Below are 27080 nucleotides of genomic sequence, written 5' to 3'. Positions count from 1 at the left end.
GAAGAACAGAATCAAGCAGCAGCAGAGACCAAAAAATAAAAAAACAGCTAATACAGTACAGTGCTGTGTTAAACATAAACTACTAAAAAAAGAAAGGGAAAACAGCATTTTTCTTCTGCTTAGTTAAGTTTCAAAGCTGTGTTAATTCAATGTTCAGTTGTAAAACTTCTAAAAGAGCAATCAGAACATTTTGTTCAGAGTTGCGAACAACCTCCATTCCCGAGCTATTCGTAGCTCTAAGGTTCTACTGTACGTGACCTGTGAATCAGAAAGAAATTTAGTTTGTGTCACCTTCTTTTGAGTGGTAAAGAACAACACCTGAAATCAGCACAACACTGAAAATCAACATTTTGAAGGTTTCCAAGTTAATCAGCAATATATAACAAATGCGTGGCAAAGGCAACAACTTTTGAAGATAATGCAAGTCTCCAAGTCTCTAAATGTGAAAGTTAGTGAAAACTACCTTGCAACTATGTTAAGAAAAACTAGAGGTGTTTATACTGTGTCTAAGAACTCATGAGCACAACTGGTTTATAATAAACATTTCCAAAATAGCACTTTAAAAGACAATATATAAATATTTAAAGTGGTAAAATATAGGTGTTGGCTTTTTTTGTGTGTTAGTACCATGTCCAAAAAAAATCTGCACATACGCATCAAACTCTGTGCCTGGGGAATTCATTTTATTGTTATGTTTGCATTTAAAACAATGTACCTGACCTATTTGGGGGTTAATATAACTAAATGGAACCTATTTGTTGTTTATTATTTATAGAAGATTCACTTCAGATTAGGCCTTCTGCAGAAGTGTGTGTTCGTGTGGCATCATAAAGTGCCTCCAGACAGCCCCCAGTACAAAACCGACAAGAAAATGACAAGTTAGGCTGTATCCCAGTACACACAGTGTTCTATAAAGGGAAAGATTAAAGCTATTTTTTCCTCGTCTTCAGAAAGGCCACATGAATGAGCTGGTACAATGGCTAATGCATTGACCTTCTGTCTCATAATGACAAGTTCAAGTTCCTAGAGTTGTCTAGGATGTGGAACTAAAGCAAGTGCATTCAAACAATGAGTTCCCCTGATTTATAAGAATCCTACTTACAAAACCAGAATTTAAAAAGGGGTGAAGAAAACTGACAACTTTTCATTTTTAAAGAATTTTTTCCCTAAATTATGAGCTAAACTACAACTAGTTTCTTCAGAGACACTGATTGTTTCATGAATTCTTTTTAAAAAAACCCTCAGATAACTTCAAATGAGTAAAAGTGACAAGAATACAGAACAGAGTTCTAAATTTGACTATATACATTTGTTTGTTTCTCATGTTTAAGTTTTCATATTGTTATGTTCCTTCATTTAAATGGAAAGAGAATAAAAGATAGGGTAGGAGGACTTCTAATACTACAGCAGACTGTAGCCCTTGTATACAGTATATGGACATTGCAATGGAGACATCTCTAGAAATGTCACCCCCATAATCTGAAAAGACCTTTTGATTTCCCTATCTTGGTTTCAAGGCAGAACATCATAGTTACATGAAGCTTTCACCCATAAAGCCACTTTTTTTTCTGGAAAAAAAATGGAGCTTCCTCAGCGGGATATTAAGAGCCAATTTGGGATTTGTTTGTTCATTATTCCTAGATTTTTAGCCCCCAGTTTTGCCAGTTACAGTGTGTGCAGCTACAAAGGTTTGCCCATGCAATTTTACTGGCAGGATCAAGACACAAGAAAGCCTGCCACTGTCATGATGCTAGGCACCTTAGAATGATAACAGATTAGGTCCTGGTAGATAGATCAGATGAACAGGATTTGAACAAAAAAGTTAAGAGAGAAAAGCCCCTCCTGGTGGTCTAGCTATGCCAAAAGAATGACCCAATAAAAACAAGGACATATGTTTATACATTCCTACAGATCATTGGCTTTTTTGCACACGTTGCTTTAATTACACCCAACAGACTAAGATTAAAGGTTGCAGAACCAGGCACACAGAAGTTTAGAAATACCAGAATTAAGGTTATCCATACAACTTTAATGTGCTCCTCCTCCCCCCGCACATGCCTTCTGACACAGTTTTAATTACATGATCACAAATTATTGTTCTCCACAGGACCCCAGTAAAGGATTGGGGCCTATCTTATAGCACCCTCTTCCAGCTGGACCCAGCATTGGATTTGCTGAGCTAGCGTCTTCCCTGGGGAAATTTTGCCTGGAGCTCGCTCACAGAATCCAGGAAAGGGAGTGTCCAGCCAAATTAACTGCTACACATTTTATTTCAAGCCTTCTTAACAACATTTCACAGCCTCTCCCCTCAAAGTCTATCCAGGTTAAGTCCCTTTCCCCAAGTCTGTCCCTCACCCCACAAGTTCAACAACCCCCAAATTCCTGGTTCTCACCTCAGAGCCTTTGTGATAGAAGTACTTTCCCCAGTCTCCCTTCTGTCCATCTGTTCTTGGACCTGCTCCTCCCAGCAGCTGCTCCAGCCTCTGACAGGTATTGCCACCCCCCTTCTAGTTCCTGTGCCTCTTTTTAGAAGGATCAGCCAATTATGATGCCAGTCTTTACCCAGGTGCAATGGGTGGGGCTAATTAGCCAGCCAGCCAGCTGCAGGCCTCTGACCCCAGAGGAATGGTATCCCTTATACCTTCACACCCCTGCCTCATTTAGTGCACATATCCTCATTGTGAGACCCCTTCCCTTATTTATTGCACATATCCTCATTGTGAGACCCCTTCCCTTATTTATTGCACACTATTAAAAACCCTGCTCTGGATGAAGAATTTTTAATTTTCTCCTGGGCTTTTCTATGGTGTTCATTTCTACAGCATCTGAGTGTTGCACAAACACTACTGAAAATGTAACAAACTCCTTCATATTAACAGAACATCTTGCCATGAGCTTTCAGGCAGCTCTCAGTGTGATGGGGAGCTGCTGTGAGGGGTCCTTAATTTTTAAAGTTGCTCTCCCTATTGGTCCACCCACATTTGTTAACTTTCTAGCCATGCGTTCTCTCTTTGTTAAAGCTCTCAAGATGGTGTGAGTCAAGGTAAATATATTTGTGAGAATTCCTTTGTTTATATTGTGATTTTAATTTATGGGATAGGTGCCCAAAGTACCAGATGGACGCCTAGGGTTATATTTGAAAATTCTGAAGTAGTGGTCGTAATCATAAATAATAAAGATTAACTAGGTTAATTTCAGAGCAAGTCTATTACCCTGTTTTGAGATCAAACGGTACAAAGTTAATTAACCCCACAAAACATCAATGGCTTAAGCTGATCCTAACTACAAAATTCTGAGTTAAAATTCTATCCTTTACCCTTCCTCCAATGTGCATAGGTATTTCAAGCTTCTGTGAAAAGGAAGTGTTTTGACCTGCATCATCCCTACCTACATAAGGCAGTGGGTGAGAACAATCTCTACACCAAATTTCTGACATGCATGGGTTTAAATTTAAAATAAAAGGTACGAAAGAGATATAAACTCTCATGCCACAAGGCATAAGACAACCTCTAACAGATGGGGATTGGTAAGAAAATTTTCCTATGGGCCAGTTATTCCATAATAGCCTACTGCAAGGTGTGCCACAACCTACCTCTGGGATGGAGCACTGGTAAGATCTGGTATGGTGGTTCCTAGGACTTTCAAATGAGGCAAATGCCAGCCTAACACAATACAACATGCATCCCTACTTTGAAACATATGTTCTCGGAAGTTTCATACTTTTATCACTAATTTTAATTATCAAAGAGACCTGCTTTCTAAACAAAGGTTTCTTCTCCCTCATCCAGGAGTGGTGTCAGAATACTGAATTAGCAACATGATCACAGTCTTCTCCAGAACAATGGAATGAGTCACACACAGAGATTTGGGATTTCACTGCAGGATCAAGGAGAAGAAACAACCTGGTTACAATGAGGAAAGATTGGATTTCAAAGAAATATTTTCAAAATTAGCAAGTATTGCAAGGCTTATACAGAAAGTGACTGGCAAAGTCCATTTTCTATAAATATCCTGTTTCCAGGTTTGTGTCAGGGTGAAAGATTCCCTTTTAATATTAGTCTTTTACTTTCTTTTTTATGTTAGCTTAATAAAGGAAAAAATAAAAAATCAAATCTCTTCTGGAAGTGTGTAAGATTGACATGATAAACTTTAATGGCTTCTTTGGAGGTGTTATAACCTATCATGCAGCTATGTATTTAGACAATTTCTAAAGTGTACATTATTTACTTGATAACGATATATGGTAAATTATTTTGCCATTGAGTAAAGATATTTAAAGAGTTTGTTATATGTTATATGCTTAACACACCTAAGGGCTCATTAAGTAAAAGACAATGTTTTAAAAACAAATATTTAGTCAAAAAATTAGGTGTTATGGGAAGGCGCTATTGCATCTTAGTGGATAAATAGATATTTAGATATTTTTAAATGAGCATTTAAAATATTCATAGTAAAAAATCCTTATGAAAAATGGTTACTTCCGATCTGCAGCACACATTGCTCAGAATTAAACCCATCAGCAATTTTAACGCGTCTCCGCCCCAAAATAACAAAAGAGACTTCATCTTTGCATAGTCTAATCTGACAAAACGGATTAAAAAATCTTCCGGCTCCTCACTGACAGTGTTAAAACAAAGCCCATTTAGAAATCATTCTGCTAATTTATTTTCTGCTTCTTTTCCCTTGTTTCTAATCATAAGTGGATAGCTGCATTACAACATTATTATATTTTAGATACTGGTGTGCCCCTTTTTCTCGACCTTAAGACAGACCACTCTCTTTATGACATCACATTTCTTCGGAAGTCATTGGCGGCATCAGAAAGAGAGATTTAAGATTTATAATTTCAGTTTGGGAACAAAGAGCAGGAACCCATGAGGCTCCATCAATTGTGAGGATAAAAACACGTTAGTTGAACCATTTTAAATATGTTTGATTTCAGCAAATTAGCACAGGATGGAAGGAAATGTAGGATTTGTCCTTTCTTATTCACAAATAACTCTGCTGCTTTCTCATACACAGGGATTTCTTCTACTTTTTTTTTTTATTCTTTCATATACAGGGATATTTGAACAAAATCAAAATTTATTTTATGTTATTTAATCCTCCAAATCTACCTGTGAAGTACAAAGGTGTCACTAGGCATTTAGGTCCCAATTCCTAAAACGCTTAAACACTTCCTTATGGCTGAAGGTGCTTAAATGCTTTACTCAATCATGGTCTTACTCTAGACTCAGCGCTGGGACAGGTACTATTGCCATTTCAAAATGGGGACACCGATTCAATCTCAAACTGAGGTACAATAAGATCAAGGGACTGGTCTTCAAAAACGCACATAAATGAATGCAATTGCTGTGATTTCACATACAAATCCAGTAACTGCATCAAAAATGGCCATTTATAGATTTAGTTGCCCATTTACCACCTACGAACATTCCACCCGTATGCACAACCACTGAAACTACATACATGAATTAGCAGGACAGTGTTGCACACCTTTTCCCTGTGCAGTTACACGTGCACATTTTGAAAACCAGCTCCTAAATGACTTGCCCAAGACCATGCAGCCAGTCGGTGGCTGTGAAGTTCCCAGGATCTCTGACCTTGTAAATGTAATCTGGCTGGGATGATTTAGTTGGGTTTGGTCCTGCTTTGAGCAGGGGGTTGGACTAGATGACCTCCTGAGGTCCCTTCCAACCCTGAGATTCTATGATTCTATAAAACAATTTAATTTTAACCCATGTTTAGAACCAGTTTCTGCCAATACTATTTAAACACAAGGCCAGTACAGATCTATATAACCATTTTAAGCCCACTATGTCTGATACTCAGTAACCATGAACCTATGTTTAAACAATCTAGCAAGAACTATTGTTATCCATGTTTGTAAACTAATCCATTATCATGGTTTTATTAGCAGAGTACATCTGATTATAGAACCTGGCTACTGTTGCTAGTTCAGCCATTACCTCACCGAGAGGCCTTGGCCAAATCATTTAACCTATCAGCATCAATGTTCTCCTGTCAGCAAAGCGTGAATAATAATACTTCTGTGGGGGGCAGGAATTGGCCTGATTACTTAACAAAAATATTTTTTATAATTGGAGATATACCAGTCTCCTAGAATGGACCTTGAAAGGTCATTGAGTCCAGCCCCCTGCCTTCACCAGCAGGACCAAGTACTGATTTTTGCCCCAGATCCCTAAATGGCCCCCTCAAGGATTGAACTCACAACCCTGGGTATAGTAGGCTAATGCTCAAACCACTGAGCTATCCCTCCCCCCCTGAAATAACCATAAAAAAGATCTGGGTTTTCATTCTAAAGTCCCTCTGTAATAAAGAACAAGGCAGAGAAATACAGAAACAACCTATACAAGAGAGACAAACAATGGATTCTAAATAGGAAGGTCCTAATTCTGTGCTGGCTTCTACCCTAAAGATTTCATGGGCTGGAAAGAAGAATTTGGCCCAAAGATTTCCAGAATGCATCAGTAAGTCATTAATACCAACAGCAGCAGCAATGTTTGTCTTAAACTCATAAACATGTATGCGTCAAAATTCTTCCATACATTCTAACGAGCTAAGTCATTTTAAAAAATCCTGTCTTTTAAAAATTGCTCCTGGCCTGAGACATGGTATGGTAAGTTTCTGCCTGGAACAAAAAATGTATTGCCTAGATATAACCCCCTGAAAAATGGGGTTGATAATGGAAATACTGTACTGACAGAACATTGGCTATACTGTAGTTGTGCTATCGGGTGCCACTATAATACAGTCTATTCCAGAATAATTTTTCTTTTTATTATTTCATTAAGTTGTATCTCACTAAAGTTCCTCCTAGGATCTCTCTTCAGCACCAAATTTTTCATTGAGAAAACTATAAATCATAGGCCTAAATTACAATTTAATTATAAACGCCTTCCCTTCTAATGCTGCCTGGGACCTCTTACCCTCCTACATAATTCTAAAAAATGACCCCTGTCATAATTTCCTTCACTAGAATAATATGGAGAGATCTAATCCTGAATCCTACTGTCTTATAATTTAATATAAGAGGTAATTATTATTCAAAAGATAATGTTGCAGATATTGAAAATATTCTGACATTTAGGTCTTAAAAAAAGACTTGGTATGTGGAGGCTCCTTATCTTGTAAGTATAAAAAATGGAAATAAATAAAAAGGTTTTTAAAGTTTTATGAAAACTATTAGAAGAGAAGCATTATTTGTAACTGGAATTTGTCTGAAATATTTTACATAACCTTTGAACCACAGGTAAAACATACAGAAGAGCCAGAAAAGCACCAGACACAGTTTACTATTAAGCCTCCCCTTCTGAGCTCAGCTAGTGTCTCACAGCAGGAGGTTAGACATACCACAAAGTTTGCATTGTTAATATCTGTTTGAAAAATATGTTTAAGGTGGTTTCAGATTTGTGAACATGGGGGACTACATCCTAGGTTACCATTCTAGGAAGAGGTCTACTCCCCTTACCCAAATTTGTTTTTAAATTAGTTGCAGCAGAGAAATTTTCTGATACGTTTGACCAAAATATTCCTAGGACCAAACTATTCAATTATTTTAAAAGCTGTAGATAATGAATGGGTTTGTTTATTTTTCCTAACATTCAATGTTCAGGTAATTCAGAAGCAAAGAATTGCACTCTTTTGTCATAAATAATCTTGCACAAGAAGATCTGGATTTAATCTCAGACTAAGAACAATATAGCTAGCCACTATTTTTTCACTTTTCAGAGACAGACTTTGGGCTTAGAACTCTTTTCGAAAACTGGGCTTTTGTCAATGAAAACCTGTTTTCTCTTTAATCAACTCTTATGGCACAGGAGGGTGACTGCTCACCTCAGGGCTAAGGATCCCATTAGGGAACTGGTAGAAGAGGTGCAGCTGAACACAGACAGAAAATAAAACATGATGAAAAAAGGAATTAATGGAGGAGGCAGGATAGAGATTTCCAAAAGCAATTACAAAAGCTCATTAGAAGGTGACATTAAAAACATGACTGAAATATTTTCACAGTTACAAATTCAGGGAGCACTCCCCATTTCTACAAATAAACCATATATCAAACTAAAAGGTGCTGCTTCTCTCCTGGCCCCATAGGAAAGCATCAGTGTAAGTGAAATAAAACATCCGAACTGACAGGTTCAATAGACCGAAGAGGTAGGGGCTAGTGGGGTTATCAGGAAGTGGGGTTCACAACAAGTAATTATAGTCCATGCTTGCCATTCTTAGCCTACTCAGAACACCACTATACAGCTCAATAAAAATCAAACTATATTGCACACGGGTTTACTGCTCTTTTTGTTTTTGCTTTGGGAGCAGTTCATTTAAGATGTAATAAATTGGAGGTTTTTTTCTGTCCTTCCATAAATCTAGGAACAGTGCAAATGAGGTGTTCCTCATTATCAACAAAAGGAAAGGGGCTCCCCAGATGGTGACATGAACTACAGCATTAAGGCACTCATTAAAAGGAGCTGTTCTCCTTCTAATAAGGAATATCATTTAATAATATTAGAAACATGGTATGCTTTGTATTGTCAAAGTGAGATTCTGGGGTGCAGGACAGGCAAAAAGGGAGAAAGTCCATAATTTTCAGAAACACAATTAAGGGAGAGAAAGAGAAAGTGACATGAAATTTTGCCCATAACAGACTAGTAATAAAGAGCAGAATGGACATTGGAGCACTGTGCCTACCTGAATCACTTCACGAATTAGAAAGATTTAGGGTTCCCAGGGGGTTCCTGGTGGAGACCAGAGTATACTTTCAAATAAACAAACAAAACCACATTAGATGGACACAGGTAGACTGATAAAGATTGCCTGAATGCACTTTTCTAAGTTTAGGACATAGTAAAACCTTTGCACAGCCTGGAGAATTTTCAAGGGTTTCTATTACTATCAAATCAGAATGGATCACTGTAGAGGGGAATTATACAGTGCCAAAGAGGCAAGGGTGGAACAATGCAAAAGGGACTTTCATGTTTACATTTCCCACAGAGGTTTCTCTATCACATTAGTGAAGAAGTACTCCCAGGTTCATACACAGAATCTAAAGTTCACCCCTTTAGAGCTTAGTCAAAAAAGAAGAGGACTGCTAACTGAGATGCTAAATTCCTCTGGAGATGCTCACTATTCAGAATGAACATTTGAGAAGCATATGCATTGGAGAAAACGATCTATCTATATCACAATGAAACTGTATCATTTTAAATCATATCAGAAAAGAATGTTGGTCCATAGAGGCTGGAACCATACCACTAGGAACCTGCCTCCTACTGCCAGCCCAAAGCCTGGGAAAAAGTGTGGTGGGGGGAGGGAGGCGGGTTGGGCGATGGCCTGGCAAGCCAATGTAATGCCGACAGACCCCGGTCATCGGCAGGCAGGATCAAAACGGGGACCTCTGGAGTTTAATGCATGAGCCTCTACCACATGAGCTAAAAGCCAACTGCCTGTTAGCTAAGGCTGTAGAGAAGACTCATTTTATCTCTCTCTCTTTAAGTGGTCTTAATGCCTAGATGGGACAAAACACTACACCCAGAAGGTGTGTCAGTTACACCAACTCTGTAAAACAACTCCAGTTTTGACATGCAGAAGAAAAGGGCATAAAACTTCGGCAGTTTCATCTGCTTCATTTGCTTTTGCTGTTTCATCTGGTAGTCACAAGATAACCAAGCTTTGGGATTCATTTAAATCTTCTATGACATGCAGAGGAGTCGGACCATCTGATTATGGTTCTTCCATAAACCAGAGATGGAGAGAAATGCCTGATATAATGATGGTATGTCCACTTCTGCAGCAATGTCAATATTTGAGGATAAGATTGTGGAATGTTCTCTAATTAAGAGACGTTGGAACAACAAACCTCCTGGCTGGAGAATTGGAAAGGCTGAATGTTGATAGATGCAGGAGATATGATGGAATTTGAACACTGAGAGCACAGCTTTGCCTCATAGTGGTCAAATCTTTCAATTGTCACATGCCTGTGAGACATCTGATGGGTACACTGGCATTGGTCTGGTTTTGTCCCCAATGACACAATCTGCATGACTGAATTGGCAGGCTTATTCTCCAGGCCTGACTGGTGCCATTTTCAGTTTAAGATCGGATGTGTGGTAGTTATTAATACACATGTTCCACATGATGCAAGGCCTGATGCTTTTTATGCCATGTTAGATTACACTGAATTTAGTACATCACCCAACTTCTTATCGTCATCTTAGAAGATATGAATGTGAGAACTGGCCATGATAGAACTGGATTCTAATTGGTACTGGGTTTACACAGCCTACCAGAAGAGAGTTCATCTATTAGAATTTGCTTCCATATATGGACTATTTTTAATGGCTACCTGTTTTCAGTATAAGAATTACCATAAATATACATTTCAATATCCATCAGGCGACAATGCAACACTGGCTCACTTTCTAGTTCAGAAACCCTTGACTAAACTCATCTGGGATGTACATGTATTTAGGAATGCTTGCTCTGGAATCTGATAATCAATGCTTAATAGCAACAATCACGTTCTAGTTAATGAAGTTCCAGTGCCGGGTATCTATTGCATCCAAATGCTTCAATGTTGATAAGCTTCATGATGAAGTGATCGCTAATAACTACATGGTAGCTATTTCCAACAAATACTGGATAACCAGATGTCTATTGCAGAGGCAGAATGGACTTTATTTTGCGATTCTATCACAGAGATAGGTGCAGAATAACTGGCACTAAGGAAAATAGAAAAGCAGTGTTGGATTACAGGTGATACCATCAAATTATGGGAGAGAAAAAAGAGGCACGGTGCAGAATGGATGCATCTGTATGTCAAAGTAGAGTCAACGATGAAAGGAAGAAATGGGCAATGAAGGTAAAGAAATGTCTTGAAGGAGCAGTCAAGAGGGCCTATGAGAATGATCATAATCAATGGTGGAATAATATGAGGTAGTGCACTGAGGAAGCCTCTGAAAACATGACCAGAAATGTGTATTTGAGTCTTTGAAGATCCTAATGGGATGTCCACTCTTACAGCTTCTACCTAGACAAATTAGAGGATTGGGCCAAAAGAAACCTGATGAGGTTCAACAAGGACAAGTGCAGAGTCCTGCACTTAGGACGGAAGAATCCCATGCACTGCTCCAGACTAGGGACTGAATGGCTAGGCAGCAGTTCTGCAGAAAAGGACCTAGGGGTTACAGTGGACAAGAAGCTGGATATGAGTCAACAGTGTGCCCTTGTTGCCAAGAAGGCTAACGGCATTTTGGGCTGTATAAGTAGGGGCATTGCCAGCAGATCGAGGGACGAGATCATTCCCCTCTATTCGACATTGGTGAGGGCTCATCTGGAGTACTGTGTCCAGTTTTGGGCCCAACACTACAAGAAGGATGTGGAAAAATTGGAAAGAGTCCAGGGGAGGGCAACAAAAATGATTAGGGGAATGGAGCACATGATTTATGAGGAGAGGCTGAGGGACCTGGGATTGTTTAGTCTACAGAAGAGAAGAATAAGGGGGAATTTGATAGCTACTTTCAACTACCTGAAAGGGGGTTCCAAAGAGGATGGATCTAGACTGTTCTCCGTGGTACCTGATGACAGAACAAGGAGTAATGGTCTCAAGTTGCAGTGGGGGAGGTTTAGGTTGGATATTAGGGAAAAAAAATTCACTAGGAGGGCAGTGAATCACTGGAATGGGTTACCTAGGGAGGTGGTGGAATCTCCTTCCTTAGAGGTTTTTAAAGTCAGGCTTGAAAAAGCCGTGGCTGGGATGATTTAGTTGGGAATTGGTCCTGCTTTGATCAAGGGGACTAGAGGTCCCTTCCAACCCTGATATTCTATGATTCTATGCCATGAGAATGGACAAAAATGGAGACTTTTGCCAGGATATTAATGCCCAATTTAAGCACGTGCATTTTTGTGAATTAATGAACAGATCCCCACCAAAAGATAAAATACAACTTAATTCAAAAATGAACCCAGCAGAAAATGGACTGGTGACATTAGAGGAAATAATGATTGCAGTCAATGAAAAAGCACCTGGTCTTGACAAGATTTCATCAGGACTGCTAACAAGTGGAGGCCTGGATTTAATTCGCTAGCTTCACAGAGTTGTCTAAAAAGTTTGGGAAACAGGTCACATTCCAGAAGATTGGTAGAGTATTGCATCGTGCCTGCTTTCAAAGGAGAGTGATTAGCTTGCTCAAATTACAGGGGAATAATGCTGCTGTCAGTCCCAGGGAAGGTGTTTATAACCATACTACTGAACTGACTGAAATACTATCTCAACCCAAAAATGAAAGACAACCAGGGTGGTTTCCATTCAGGTAAATCTACAATCCACGCCATGTGTGCTCTTTGAAATGTTAATGAAAAATGACTAGATCAACAAAAGGAAGCTAACGTCGTATTTATAGACTTTGCAGCCACTTCTGACTCAGTGTATCGATCAGCATTGTGGATTCTGCTCCACCAGTATGAGGTGCCTGAGGACTTAGTGTGCCTAGTCAGTGGAAGAACTGTATCTTAGTATATATAGCTGTGTGAGGTTCAGTTACATTACAGACTTGTTTTCAGTAGAATCCAGAGTATACCAGGATATGTTCCCTCACCTACATGTTCCAATAGACTAACTGATGACAAAGTTGATTGAGGCCAAAGTAGGAGGTGTGAAATTTAAAGATTCATCTTTAGAGGATCTTGTGGAGGATATGCCACAATTACAGCTGACCAACGACAGCTAATGCTGGAAAAGCAGTGAAAAAAGCAGAATCTATGGGACTTAAGATCAATGGTGATAAAGCCAAAGCTATTCATGCCTTCTTATAAAATGGAAATAAATTACCTGCCAATGCTGCATGTAGAAGGGAATAAAATTAAATGGGTGAATAGTTTTATCTATGTGAGTATTTGGTTGACAGCAGGAAGTTCTATATCTAGCGAAGTCACACGTCGGATCAGTCTTGCGTCAATGGCATTTCAGCATCTTCAAAGGCCTCTGTTTGGGAGATGGGATGCCTGTGTTACAACTAAGATACAGGTGTCAATGTGGTAGTGGTGACAACTCTGTTATATGGAGCAGAAACTTGGCCATTAAACAGCTGAGGAGAGGATACTGAGTTCTCACTTTCAAAATTTACGGTGTATTCTTAATGTACATTGGTTTGATTTTGTCATGAATGAGAAGATACTTACACAATCCTGGCAAATTGCAGTCTTGCACCCAATTCGGAACAAGATGACTGCAATGGCGGGGTCACATCCAATGTGGAGAAGGTTTATAAACCTATGGTCAAAGGAAACAGAGCACAAAGCCGTCCACAAATGAGGTTGGAAGCTGCAACTTGGAGGGATTTAAGATATCTATGCCCTCCTATACTGACTCTTGCCAAAGGAAGAAGATTGTTTATGCTATATGTTGCCACAGCAACATCATCACCATGTGAATCTGCTGCTGCTGCTGCCGCCATCTAGGCTGGTATACTGTCTCCAGCAGTGGCCAGTGCTAGATACTTTAGAGGAAGGCATAACACTTCCTTAATACCTTTAAGAGTGTACCTGCAGCATATGAATATCTGTGGGATTCACATTCCTTCACCTGATGCAATTCAGCCTCAGAAACCCCCTAGAAAGCAGTGCCTGTTGGGAACACATTGTGCCCTCTTACAGCAACAAATGTTCAGAGTTAAGACTATGCGGCCCTCAGCTGCCACAGTTGCTTCTTCTTGACATCAGAGTCCCTAAGAAAATAGAACTCGAGGGAGAGAGCAGGTATTGTGAATATGCTGAGACAACACTTGAAGAACCAGAGAGAGCATGGTAAGTAACACTGCTTTTTTCTTCAAAGCGGGCTCTTCGTATTTCCATTTGTCGCAATCTAGTATAGCAGCACAACTCCCTCCTCCCGGAAAGGAGGGCAAGAAGTTCTGATTAAACTAGTGAATGCCAGATCTATATCCCAAATCCAGAGATTAATGGCATGTACATGTATGTTCAGAACTCCAGATAACAGCCATGAAGATCTCTATGCAGTAAACATGACAAGAGTAGGCCATTCGTGCTGTCCAGTCCAGATAGAGTGAGACCTAAGACCCTCAGACTCTGGCACCAAGTTAAAGTATAACATGGCTCATTGCATAATCTAATCCATTTTGATTACTCAGTGAGGAAGGAGCATTGCTGCCCTACACTGATTCCCAAAGGCTACAAAAAGATTAGGTGACTTTCTAAATGCCCAAGTCAAATCAGCATAAGAACACAAACCCCTTTTTACATTTACGGTATAGAGCTCAGTTGCCCTCTGATGAGAATGAAGTTTTGGAAATAAAACTGAAAAATTAATGGTGAAACTGATCCAGATGAAACTCAGACTTCTTGGAAAATTATACAGGATGACTTTGTCCCTAAGATATACAATGGACAGAGGCTCAGCTATCAAAACCTGAAACTCAATCTTTTTGCAATATAGTTGCAATTAAAAATACTGGGTTATATTCTTGTATTCTACGAAGACTGCTTTGTGCTGTTCCAGGGACACAAAGCACCCATAAGCACGTTTAAATGGGGATCCCTAGGTGGTGCAGAGACAGCACAGTATCGAGGAGAACCCCTTTTCCAATCCCTCGGGCAGGAGGCATGACCATGGGAAGTGTTAATTGTCATTATTACTCATGCAGAAGTGCCCCTGAGACCCTGTATTCACAGTATTCACAGCAGACTTCAGTATCCAGTGCAGACGGACACAACAACTGGGCCCAAACTAATGTTGATGGACACAAAATAACCCTAGAAAACTGATGAGAGTCCTCGTTACTGGGCAATCCCAAAGTCCTTATTCATCCAAAACTCTGACTGGCCTGAAAAAGAATAAAAAGTGAACGACTAGATTTATATGTACATCTGGGTGCACAATCTAGAAATCCTATTTTCAAGGAGCTACTGAAATCAATAAAAACCCAAAGAGACATGGTTTCTGACTGAAGTTTTCTGTTTAACATTTCCGCAGAGCAGAACAGATTTAATACAGTCCAGCCAGTCTACAGGTTCCAACTATTTGCATGTATCCCACGTGTGATGTCCAGAAGAGAGCACTGCCAGTCATTCACTGCTTAAATCAGCAATGAGACTCTTGTTTTCCCTTTGCGTTAATTTGTCAGCTAGTCTATGCAACATGAAGACAGCATTACTAAATCATTTTACATCTTATGTAAAGTGCCTGGAGAAATCCTGCCATACGTTACTTAGAAGATGAACTGTTTTGTCATTACCTGAATGTTCTCACCTACACTTTCTGCAGCTGTGACTTTCACCAATTCCATCTTATTCTTTGATTTAAGCTTTCCCCACACAAAACCAATATCACTTTTCAAAGCAGAAAAATGATTTAAAGTTTGAAGCCAAAGTGAGGTACAGTCCATCCAAGTCAGCGCTAAGGATCAGCCCATTATGCAAGTCACAAACTTTCCCTAGGTGCAGGCTTCCAGCCCCAACATCAGTTCATCTTTCCATTTATGATTTGAGGGTAAGTGCTTGAATTTTTTAACTGAATTTTGTCTTCCTTTCTGGTTCACCACATGTTACTGCATCCAGATCAACCCCTTACATCTCACAACCAGCATGTACCGGGCCCGCTGAGAGGAGAGTTGTGAGGTTCTCTCCAAGAAGGGAAACTGAAAACTTACTTGAGAAAGCAGCTGAGATATTGAAGGCATCACTTTTTAAAATACAATTCAAAGTGGTCTGTTGGGGATTTCATACAAGTAACAGTTTGTATTTGACACAGAATCACTAGAACTAGTGTAAAAGCTATTAACTGGAATAACCAATATGCTACTTATTATATTGATCACATTTGACTGAGGTGGCATATATGTTGTTGATTAATTATTTTTAGCTTTAATTACACACTTCACCCAGGAGTCAGCAACCCCTCACCTATTTTATCCAGGTTAGTTATATATTTTCTCTATATTTCCTTCCCCAACAGCTGTTAAAAGCACATGCACAAGTGTCCATTTTCCTAGAATACCAAGACACTTGGCACTAATAATGTTTTTTCTACTTCTCTCCTCTGTCTGTAAATAAAAAGACTGGCAGAAAAGAGGAAGGAGGTTATGTTTGTTTTGTGAACCAAATCACAAAACCCCTAACTACTTGCTGGATGTGGGCAGTCTGTAGCCAGGTGCTTTGCAGTAGGAGGTTTGCACAGGGAACCCAACCCCAGCCCATTTCTCCTCGCACTCCAATAGGTTCACAGGCCTCTTTAACTGCATGTTTAGTCAGTGTGCATCAAACCAGGGTAATTGACAGCTTCCCTTCCCCAGCATCCCTACTCAAAGAAGGCACTTGCCCCAGGAGCCACCTTGTACAACCTCAAACACTTTATTACTGGTCAATTTGGGTTTCCTGCCCACTTTAAGTGGCAGTGCTGAAGGTCTCTAACTCTCTCTAGCCTCACTAATCAATAGAAGCAGTCACTTCCACGGTATTTCCTTGCTACTCAGCAAGGAGGACGATACAGGCTGCCGTTGACTGTAAATTACCATGTAACTTAAATGTCACATCACAAAACAGGTGAACATTCCAAAATAAGTTGGTTTTTAATTGCTTATGAGGTGTTTTCTATTTTAATTCTTTCCAGGGAAAGCAAAGAACTGCAGTCAGTCTCATGCCCTATTTGATAACTGCACTTGCCTCATCCCCAGCCTGACTTACCTCTGCCTCTGTACCCTTGCTTTGGCAAACATCCCTGCTTGCCAATAGATACTGCATCTCTCTCACTGAAGGGAGCAACAGAAAAATCCCATAAAGTGTAAACCTCAGGTTTATAGCCAGTATATTATAGGTATGAGAAAGTCAGGATTAAACAATTATTGGCTTGAACTCACACAGTAAAATTTGTTTATGAGGTAAATTTTAACACAAAACAAACAGCGAGTGAGTTTATAAGCAAATGCAAGCTGTAAAAAAATAGGGACTGCTTTGTAAATGTCAGTCTGTGGGCCAGACTAGGTCCTGCAAGGAAACTCCCTTCTGTTGGCAGCTGGCTCTTACACACACGCAGAATCTCGATCAAGTTGCCTTACACCCTGGGTTTTCAGGCAGGGCATAGTGGTGGGAGACATAGTCACTTGTGCGGTAAAGCTGTCTTTTAGCATAGGTCTTGCCTTCCATTATAAGCACTGACTATCCTCATAAAGTCCTAGTTAATAATAACCACAAATTCTACACACAAGTCTATTACCAACTAGGAGCAAATGTGATGCAAATTAGCCCAAGCCACAGTGTTTGGATCCAAATCTGAACTTTTCAAGGGTTCAGAGGAGTTGAGATTCAGGACTTGGTTTCAAACTGTTTAATAGGAAATAATTGTATTCATATTCAGCCCTGAAATCCATCCTCCTCCTCTTCTGAAATTGATTCATTAGCTGGAGCTGCAGGAGAGTTCAGAGATTCAGTTGCTTCTACACAATACAATGCCACCAAACCATTAATGACAAAACAAGATGACTGTTCAGGAGAGGAACACCAGTACAAAAGTAGAGGGTTGCAGGTCAGCACAGAGCTGCATTGGCAGAGCTGGATGGGACAGAAGATTTGCCATAAGGGAGTCAAGGTTGGAATAACAAGGGCATGCTGCAAGTAAAGACCGAGGTGGATTCACAGAACTATGTGGGGCTAAGGATTTGAACATCAGAAATGCTGCAGCTCGAGATTGATGTATCGTCAGAGCTGGGTGGAGATCCAAGATTAGAACAGCAAGGGATGCTGAGGTCAAGACTGTGCGTTGCACATCACCTGCCCTACAGATTACTGGTTCTTGGCAGTGGTAACGGTCCTTAAGAGTCGTGAGCACTAAAACGTGCTAAATTCACTGAAGAACAACAATAAAACGCTCTTCCGTTAAAATCTCACATGCCATCACTTGACATACTGGGGAAGGAAATGCACCTTAGCTGACCCAGTCCCACCAGCCCAGACTTCACAATTAAGAACTGAAAAACTGGGGTGTGAAGAATTAAAAAGAAAAAATTGAAATGTGTTGTTTGAAGGCATGAAAACCCACAACACTGAATCTCTGCTTACACTACTGAGGAGAAACTTTTAGCAATCCGGAAGGGGTGTGATCAGCCCTGTTCCTCCCGGCTCCCGTATGAGGTGCTTGGGGGGGGGGGGGGGCTGGCTGCTGGCTTAGCTGCTCACTATCATTTCCTGGAGCCTTAGACTTTTCCCAAGCACAAGGCCAGGCCCACCAGCTTGCTGACAAGCTGATCTATTGGCTCTAGGACACTGAGGGGAATTATGCTCCAGCCGCCCTGATGCTCTCCTTTGTTTAGAAAAAGAAGAGAGAAAGAGAGAGAGTGAAAAAAGACTCCTCAATCGTTTAGTACAAGTCATTTTACATGCTGGGATAATGAAGTATAAAAATGCCTTCAAAGGACTGATTTCCTACTTTTAACTCACTACCAGCCGAGCTCTTTGTGAGGCCCTCTGGAACACGCATTCCCAGCCCCACTCAAACAAAAGAGCTGCGAATTCATTAAACTATTTAATTATGCCTTTTTATTTTTCTCCATTAGCAAGCCCTGCCAGCACAAAGTAAATAAAGCCACTATGGTCTTTCCCCAGCAGACACACTGACTGTTTTTATTCTTTATTCAGTTTACAATATAAAGGGCTATTTCCCCCCCCCCCTCCTATTCTTGGCTAGTTTCCTAATACAAGCCCTGCAACAGAAGCACCCAACTGTACATGCAATGCATGGAACTAGAGCAGCAGCACTCAGCATTGCGAGCACATACCCTAGACAGCTTTCAAAGTGCCGGCATCCAACGGCAGCCAAACAGCACTTTACAGCCAGGCGCGGAAAAGATATTAGCTTTTTTTTTTTTATACTCTAGTAAATTTGCTTTTTACATCTATTTCTTTTCAGAAGGGCTTGTTATTGAGCTTACTGTCCACAAATTCCATTGATCTCAGGCTGTGACTCAATCCATATGCTCACGCTTTGACACCAGCACAGCAAGCGAGCGATACAAATCCTGTTCAGGCTACAAACTTATTGATTTTATAGATTTCCCCCAAAGTTGTGATAATGATATATCATTGTTAAATTTGGTAGAACAAACTGCTTTCCCAATCTGTCAATGCGAGCATGAAAACCAATTCACAGCCTTGTTTAGAAGGCTTTCCCTTCAGAAGAATAACTACTGCTAGCGGAAGCAGATCACCAATACCCAGCCGCTGGCATAGGCTTGATGGATGTTACCTTCCTAGCTGCCCTTTTCTGACCTGTAGTATGCTGGGTTGCCAGAATTCTACTTACCGGCTACAATTACCCATCTCTATTGTTTAGCAGGATTTTTTGTATTTATTATTTAAAACTTGCAGTATATCTGATCCATATCAGTAGCTTTAAAAAAATTAAATGATTGTTAGAGGCAATGAGAATACATTAAGGCAACCTGAAAAGTACTGATTTTAACAAATCATTTTGTCTGCTTCATTCTTATTCTAGTCTAAATGGCCAGGCTATACTGCTTTCTTCCAGAAGTGGGGGACAGAACATTGTTTCCAAATAGAGGTGTCCTCACTCCCTGCTCCTTCTCAGTTGCTTGAACTTTCCAGCAGCAGTTGGGTGCAGTGAAAGATGTCACTTCACAAGTAATGGCCTGCACTTCGGATCACAGAGTTTTACTTATGGCTTCTACGGCAGAGGAACACTCTAATTGGACACTTGTATCCTTATCCATGAAATAACAAAGTTATGCCTTTAAAATTCAAAGTGAAATCTCAGGTAAATTTCTTCTCATGCTTTCAAATTAAAGACATTTGAAAACTCTTTATTTGAATGGGTAGAAAAAGACATTTATCACAAAAATGTATCTGGGTGGTGCACACTGCACAAGAAAAATTTAAAAGATCGTTTTGAATGTTATCATAAAATTGCATTGCACAGAATGATTACTGAAATGACAATGCATACCTTCAATCACACATTTTCCTCAAACTTGGAAATAATTATTGTAGCTTTAAAGTCAAATGTAATAACATGGGTAAAATATTGATCAAAGAAACTGATGGTATCCAAGAGACAAGAATTACAGCTATGGAAAACAAAGATTAGAAAATCTGTGTGACTAACCAAACAAATAGAAAGTATTGCAGAGATCCATTATTTCCCCTCTGTGTCCTTCCCCTCCATTACTTCTCCAGATTTGAGATCATGTGATACTTTGTGAATTTTTTTATAACTGTCTCCACTCTGCTCTTTCCCCCGCTTTAGGGACTAATTATAAATCTATCTGTATTATGGCTTTTATCCTCAAGCTCCCACCTCTAGGCACATCCCCAGTGCCACTCACACCCACACTCCCTTTCTAGTCCCCTCTCCTTTGTAGAGGGTAAGAAGCATTCTCCTATGCATTGTCCACAAACCTGTTGCATCCATTTACTCCTTTCCACTAAGTAACTCCCAGTTCCTGCTTCCATGTTGAAATTTCCCTTCACTGCTGCTCAGCCTGGAGTGATAATTTCAGAGAAAAGCTCTCAGTTATCCTTCATTCATTACATCCTTACATCTGTACTCTAAGAAATACCGTTTAGTTCTCCCTACAATATGCCATTGGTTCTAGCAAAACCAATACGACTGGCTCTTTCCTAATTTATACCAAAATCTTGCCTATAAGTGATGTCTCTAAATCTGGCACGCTGCACTCTCAAGGCATTTAACTATGACCCCCGGGACAGGAGCATTGAGGCACAGTTTAAAGAAGAAGAGATGACATTCTCTTTCTCCAGCTCCCCTACTTTCTTTCTTGGTGCACAGTATGATTCAAGCTGATAGATGCTGAACTACTTTAACTACCTCCACTTCACTCACTTTTCCATCCTCGGACTCTTACAGATGTGAGAAGCTGTCTGACAATATCTGTCTGGTGATTTTTCTCACCTTTTTATGACTACAGTAAGTAACAATAGCTCTCATATGCCTCTCCCTCTTCTACACTAATTCAGATCTTCTCTCTAAGAGAGCATCCAGATATGTCTGATTACAGCAACTGGCATCTAAATCCTACTGGCTTGGATGCATAGGAAAAGCCAGGCAGAGAGACAGAGAGAGAGAGAGATTAGATTAGATTAGATTAGATTAGATAGAATGTCCTAATTCATAGGCATTGTTCTATCAGATTTTGTCTTCATGATACCAGGAAATCGCTCTCCACTAGCTCCCAGACAGGAAGTGAGATTACAAAACAAATTTTCTTGTCTTCATCTGCTGGAAAAAGGAAGCACAAATCCATGGTGCAGGGATGGGGTCCCTAGCCTCTGTTTGCCAGAAGCTGGGAATGGGCGACAGGGGATGCATCACTTGATGATTCCCTGTTCTGTTCATTCCCTCTGGGGCACCTGGCACTGGCCGCTGTCGGAAGACAGGATACTGGGCTGGATGGACCTTTGGGCTGACCCAGTATGGCCGTTCTTATGGTCCTGAATAGTGTGCAGGGAACAGAAACAAGTGGAACAATCCAAATTCAAGTCCTGCCTTTCATGCACAGTTCTCCAGATTAAACCTTGTATTTAATAGGCCAGATCTCCAGATCTAGCTTCTGTGAGCTTGAAACAGCTCAAAGGGGGTGTGTGGAAAGGTGAAATAAAGAGCTTTTCCTCACTGCACTGGCTACCCATGATCCCAGTTCCCCACCATCAGCCATGAATCACCAGGGCTATTGCTCTCTTTCACTTGGCCTCTTGCGGAGCAGGGTTGGCACAGGAGTTGCTGCTCCCCAAGACTCCCCTACTAATAAGGAACCCTCAAATGGCACATTAATCTGGGTTTGAGTCTTCTTCGGGCCACCACCACAGCACTGAGGATCTGGACCAATCTTCTGAAAGTTTTAAAGAATTTGTTTCATGCAGAACTAACACTAACAAAACCAGTGCTTTGCTATTCCGCAGCACTTTCCACAAAGACGAGTAACCCTTATTATTATTTCCATTTTGTGATGGGGAAGCTGAGACCCAGGGGTGAAGGGACTCACCCAAGGTCACACGCAAGCCAGTGAGAGGCTTATAACTAACATCCAGGCATCCCAACTCCCAGTCCTGTGCTCTAGCCACCAGCCTGTGGGCCAGTCCAGCAAAAAGAGACAGTCAGCAAGGGAACAATCTTTCACTGCCAGAGAAATGGACTGCATGGCCGACCAGCTCTTGCCTTACACATTTTAGAGGAACTGCAAACATCACACAGGGAAACACCAATTTTTTCAGCTGCCCGCTTCCTGCGAGGAGATTCCCGTCGCTCAGCACCTCTGCCCCTGCATGAGACTCGTGCCACTCCGTTTTTTTCTCAATTAATGAAAAAAAGGTTTCCTTTACATACGTCACTCCACGCTCTAGTGAAGGGCACCATGGGCAAGGTGAAGGGAAGCATGTGAAATTACACTGTGTGCATGTCCCTCGGACCCAGTACCCTACCTTCAGGTTTCCTCCCATCCCGGGTCTAATTTTCATGAATCCCACGATATAAAAAATGTGACATCTGCCCTCGATATGCAGTGGAATTCCCCCTCATGGAACTACAGCATGTGTGAAGATAACAGGAACCACGTGGTCCTAAGTCCTTAACGGAGAGAACTGTCACTTGTTAAAAACAATTAACCAGAAAAGTCTGAATGTATGATCAGTTCAATCAGCTCTTTCCAGCAGTGTAATACAGCAGAATCTTGTGTTCATTTCTCTCCTGCCCCCAAAGACGGACATGTTTTGGATAATTCACAGAATGAGCCCTCCATTAAAATGTGTCTGAGAAGTAAGACTCTTTCTTTCTTTCCCTGCCTCCGTACCCCTACCCCTCCCCAAAAAGGGAGAAGGAAAAACCAAACCAAACAAAAAACAAATCCCGCTGATAATTGCACTGATCCAAATGTGCAGGGGCTTTCACATAGAATGATGGCTTCCCTTGTCTCTTGCATTTGTTCAGCTCCTTTGGGAGGAGCAATTTACAGAAAGCATTATCGATTTTTGCCATAATAGGTACAGAGATGCCTCACTGTCCCTGCTCACCCAGCTCGCTCTCTGCATCACAACTGTCAGGCCGGTTTGTGAAGCCCGTCATTATTTTTTTCCCCAAGTAAATCCATCACAGGAATGGGGGTGGGGCGGCAGGGAGTTGATGAAAATAAAATTATTTTCACCTTGCCATAGAAAAAAATGAGTCACGTTCCCTATTGGAAATTAGTGCAAATGCTGACAGCTATGAGAGAGGAAGGGAAATTCAAAACCTCTACCCAGGGGCGGGGGGAGAGGAGCTAATTTACTTGGAACACATTCCAGAGTTCTCCTTCTAATGCAGGTATTTTCAGATTGTCCAACAGTCGCCTGAAGTCTGCAGTAGACGCAGGCATATTCTCTGGCTTTTGGGATGGAGAGGAGATTGCAGGGAGTATAAGGGGTTGTGTGGCACAGTTATTGAGTATCACTGGTCTGTGGAATTAAATCTGCCTTTAAACCTCTTCTGAATACAGACCACCCAGCCTCTGCAGAGATTACCAGCTGAACTCCACTCTTTTGTGCGCAGAATGGTTTTGTGTGGTTTCTCCATTCGCTGCTCACCAGGGGCAGGCTGAGGCCACTAACCCCATTCTGTCCCTGATCAGCATGTGAATGTTGAGGGATCCTTACTTCAAATATTTCTGAAAATAAAAAGCCTTTTAGAAATCACATCTAAAAACAAACAAAAACCCTCAAATTGCATTATTGACTCTCAAACGAGGCTTTTGGTATTCATGCCTCCTCCTTGATTAGTCTTTGCTGTACCCTTCATGTTGGTCACTTATCTCACATCTTGAAGGTCAGAGTCTGTAGTACCCTATTCCAAGGGCCCTGGGCTCTTTTTTCATTTCTGAAGACAGCCTTGCTTTGGGCTCAGAAGGTTTAATCCAAGCATTGGCTCGGGATCGAATTCTCAGATCCTCAGTTCATTAGCCATGAAAAGTGATAGCTGCTTAAGATTTTTATGAGACATCATTCCAAAGGCGGACCGCAGAAACTGCACAATTACACAGCACTTTGCAGAAAGCCCAGGCTGCCTTTGGCACTGACACAAGCAGCTCAATAGCAACCAAACTGTCTCATGAAAAGCAGCAAGTTTGCACTCAGTACAGAGTGATGAATCTGTGAAATTTGCTTTCCAAATGGTGCTTTTGGTGAGGACACTTGTTAGGACAAAATTCAACCCAGCCTATCCCCTCCTTTAGGAGTGCTGGCACTTAAAGACACACAAATCATTTCTTCTCCCTCGGGAATAAGCATCTGGAAACATGCAGCATTCAAAGCTCATCTGTCTGCTCTCGTAATGCTTTAAGGGGATGTTCCAGCTCAGCTGAAATCTGTGGACCTGGGTGTTACTATTGAAACTAGCTGTATGTGCCTATTTCATTAGGCAAATTGTGAGAACAAAAAGCCAGCAGGGAGGGTGCGTCTCAAACTGACTCTGTGGGTCCCAGACAGTCCTCAAACCACAGCAGCTCACTGGTGCCAGCGGGGAGTGTGGGCTAGCAGACCCTAGCTCAGCAGAGACACCACCTACAAAGCTCCTGGCTGGAGGATGCATCCAGCCTCTCTGATTGGCTCAGACTTGCCATGTAAGGCAGAAGGAGTCACAAGAAGCTATCTGAGGAACTAGGTGAACCCCTGGCTGGCTGGAATATTGGACCTTGACTGGCTCTTGTCTTGTTCCAGATCCCTGCTTCTACACCCCACCACTGGCTACTGACTCTGGCCCTGACACTTGGCTTGGTTCCTAACTCTGGTGCTGTCTCCTGTTCTCACCCCTAGGCCTCACTGCCTACATCCCTGTCCACGACAGTGGACTGCTTTTGGTTAGTATGTATTGAAGCCACATACACACAAAAAACCCAGTACCACATTCTAATAATATTAAGACTCTATATAGGCCAGCAAAATCCAGTAATTTCAGCGGTAAAATGGACACTCTACTAAATGCTTGATTAAGACTAACTGGCTAGATTGGATCCAGCTCCAAAGTGCCTTCAACAAATCATGAGCCTCCCTAAACCACCAGACACAAAATGAAAATGCTTGTGGTACACCTGCCTCGCTGCCCTCTCAAGACTATCTTCTGTTCCCTATTCCACACGGGCATTCACCCACAAAAGGTCATGCTCCCAGGGCCACCCCGAGGATTATGGGGGTCTGGGGTCCTCGGTGGTGGGGGGCCCCCGCTTCGGCAGTAATTCGGCGGCGGAGGGTCCTTCCGCTCTGGGACCCGCCACCGAAGTGCCCTGAAGACCCGTGGCGGGGTGCCCCCACCGCCGAATTACTGCCAAAGACCCAGCTGTTCGGCAGCAGGTCCTGAGGCAGAAGGACCTGCCGTGAGTCTTCGGGGTGCTTCGGCAGTGGGTCCCAGAGCAGAAGGACCCCCCACCACTGAATTGCCGACGACGACTCGGAGCGGAAGAGGCTCCGGGGCCCCCAGAGCGAGTGAAGGACCCCACTCCAGGGGCCCCGAAAAACTCTCGTGGGGGCCCCGCCGGGGCAAATTGTCCCCCTTGCCCCCCCCGGGTGGCCCTGCCTGCTCCAATATGTCTGTTAGTCTATAAGGTGCCACAGGACTCTCTGCTGCTTTTACAGATCCAGACTAACATGGCTCCCCCTCTGATACTATTCCACATGTTGATCCCCAGCAAGCTATGGCCGTGTCCCTTCCTCTCACCATGGATTTTTTAATCCATACTTTTGGGGGAAATGGGCTCCCTCCAAACTCAGGACAGGATCCCTGAATCCTGCCTTAGCCCACGCCTGACTGTGTTCCTTAACTCACTGTATCATGCCTATGTACTGCAGCAAGTCTTACTCTTTGGAAATCATTGCTGTTTGTCAGGCACAACCAATAGGATCATTGTTGGTGGTTCAGTACGGTCAGTTCCTTTTCTAATTCTCCTCTCACCTTAAGATCCACAGTCATTTGACTTGTTGATTTTTATGTTCAGTTTTCTCTTACCTGTTCCTTATCAGTAGTATGTATGTAAAACCTATATATTAAAAATAGACATTGTTTCCTCCTTGGCATCAAAACACCTTCCGGATTGTAACACACAATAGTTTGGTATGCTGACGATGTTTTGTTATATTTGCAGGAGTCAGAAGCGTTGCTAAAAAATAAAAAACAATTGACTTTTGGAATTTGGGCAGGATCAGCCTTCAAAATAAATGACAATAAATCTGAAATGTTAGGCATTAACATTAACCAAAGGGTCAAACAAATTGTTGCCAGTTCCATGCAATTTAAATGAGTAAAGGAATCTTTAAAGTACCGGTAGTTAGGAATAGATATTATGGAGAAGCATAAAAATCTTTTCAAGGCAAATAACCTGTCTATGATGTTCAATAAAATAATAAAAGACTTGGAGAAATGGAATAAATATGAAATTCCTTGGCTACGTAGGGTAACCCATCTAAAGAAGAAGGTCCTCCAAAAATTGTGGTTTTTTGTTTCAGTGCATCCCTGACATGACATTAAAAACATTCATATGAAAACATAAAAGACAAAGGATAGGTTCTAAAATTCTGCATAAGCCTACCAAGTGGGGTGGGCTAGCTTTCCCTAGTTTGGCTTATGATTATTATTATGCATCACACTTAAAAGATGTGATCAGATGGGTTAACAGTAGACCATCCAACAATGGGTAAAACGCAAACAAGACTGGCACCCGCTCTTCATAGTAATTGGTTAAAAATAAATTTAGGTCACCAAAAATAAAGTTACCCATTCATCCAGACCACATTAGCAACTTGGGAGAAATTTTCTAAATGCCTGTCACTTGGGCCCTCTTCCTTAGTTATTTTAATTAATATTCAGGAATAAATATCCCTAAGAAATACCACTATCTGGTATTTGTGGGTAAGAGCTGAAATTACTCAATTCGGATAGCTGTTCCAGGGCCCTGATTTGAATCCTACCAAGAGATATGTATTAATGTAAATAATATACAGATCCTGTATTTTCAATATTTACAAGTCAACTGTTTCATTGTGAAATATGGATATCAGGC

The 27080-nt window shown here is 41.3% G+C and overlaps 1 protein-coding gene across 1 annotated transcript in view; it reads right to left on the bottom strand.

Annotated features, from left to right (window-relative positions):
• Window positions 1-27080, bottom strand: part of ZFHX3 (zinc finger homeobox 3) — a 1205541-nt gene that overhangs the window by 767216 nt on the left and 411245 nt on the right. The window lies entirely within an intron of this gene.

The sequence above is a fragment of the Mauremys reevesii genome, linkage group 16 (genome assembly GCF_016161935.1).
Source record: "Mauremys reevesii isolate NIE-2019 linkage group 16, ASM1616193v1, whole genome shotgun sequence".
In the NCBI taxonomy this organism is placed as follows: domain Eukaryota; kingdom Metazoa; phylum Chordata; order Testudines; family Geoemydidae; genus Mauremys; species Mauremys reevesii.
Note: the sequence above shows the minus strand (reverse complement) of the source record. Positions and strands in the feature narration are given on the sequence as shown.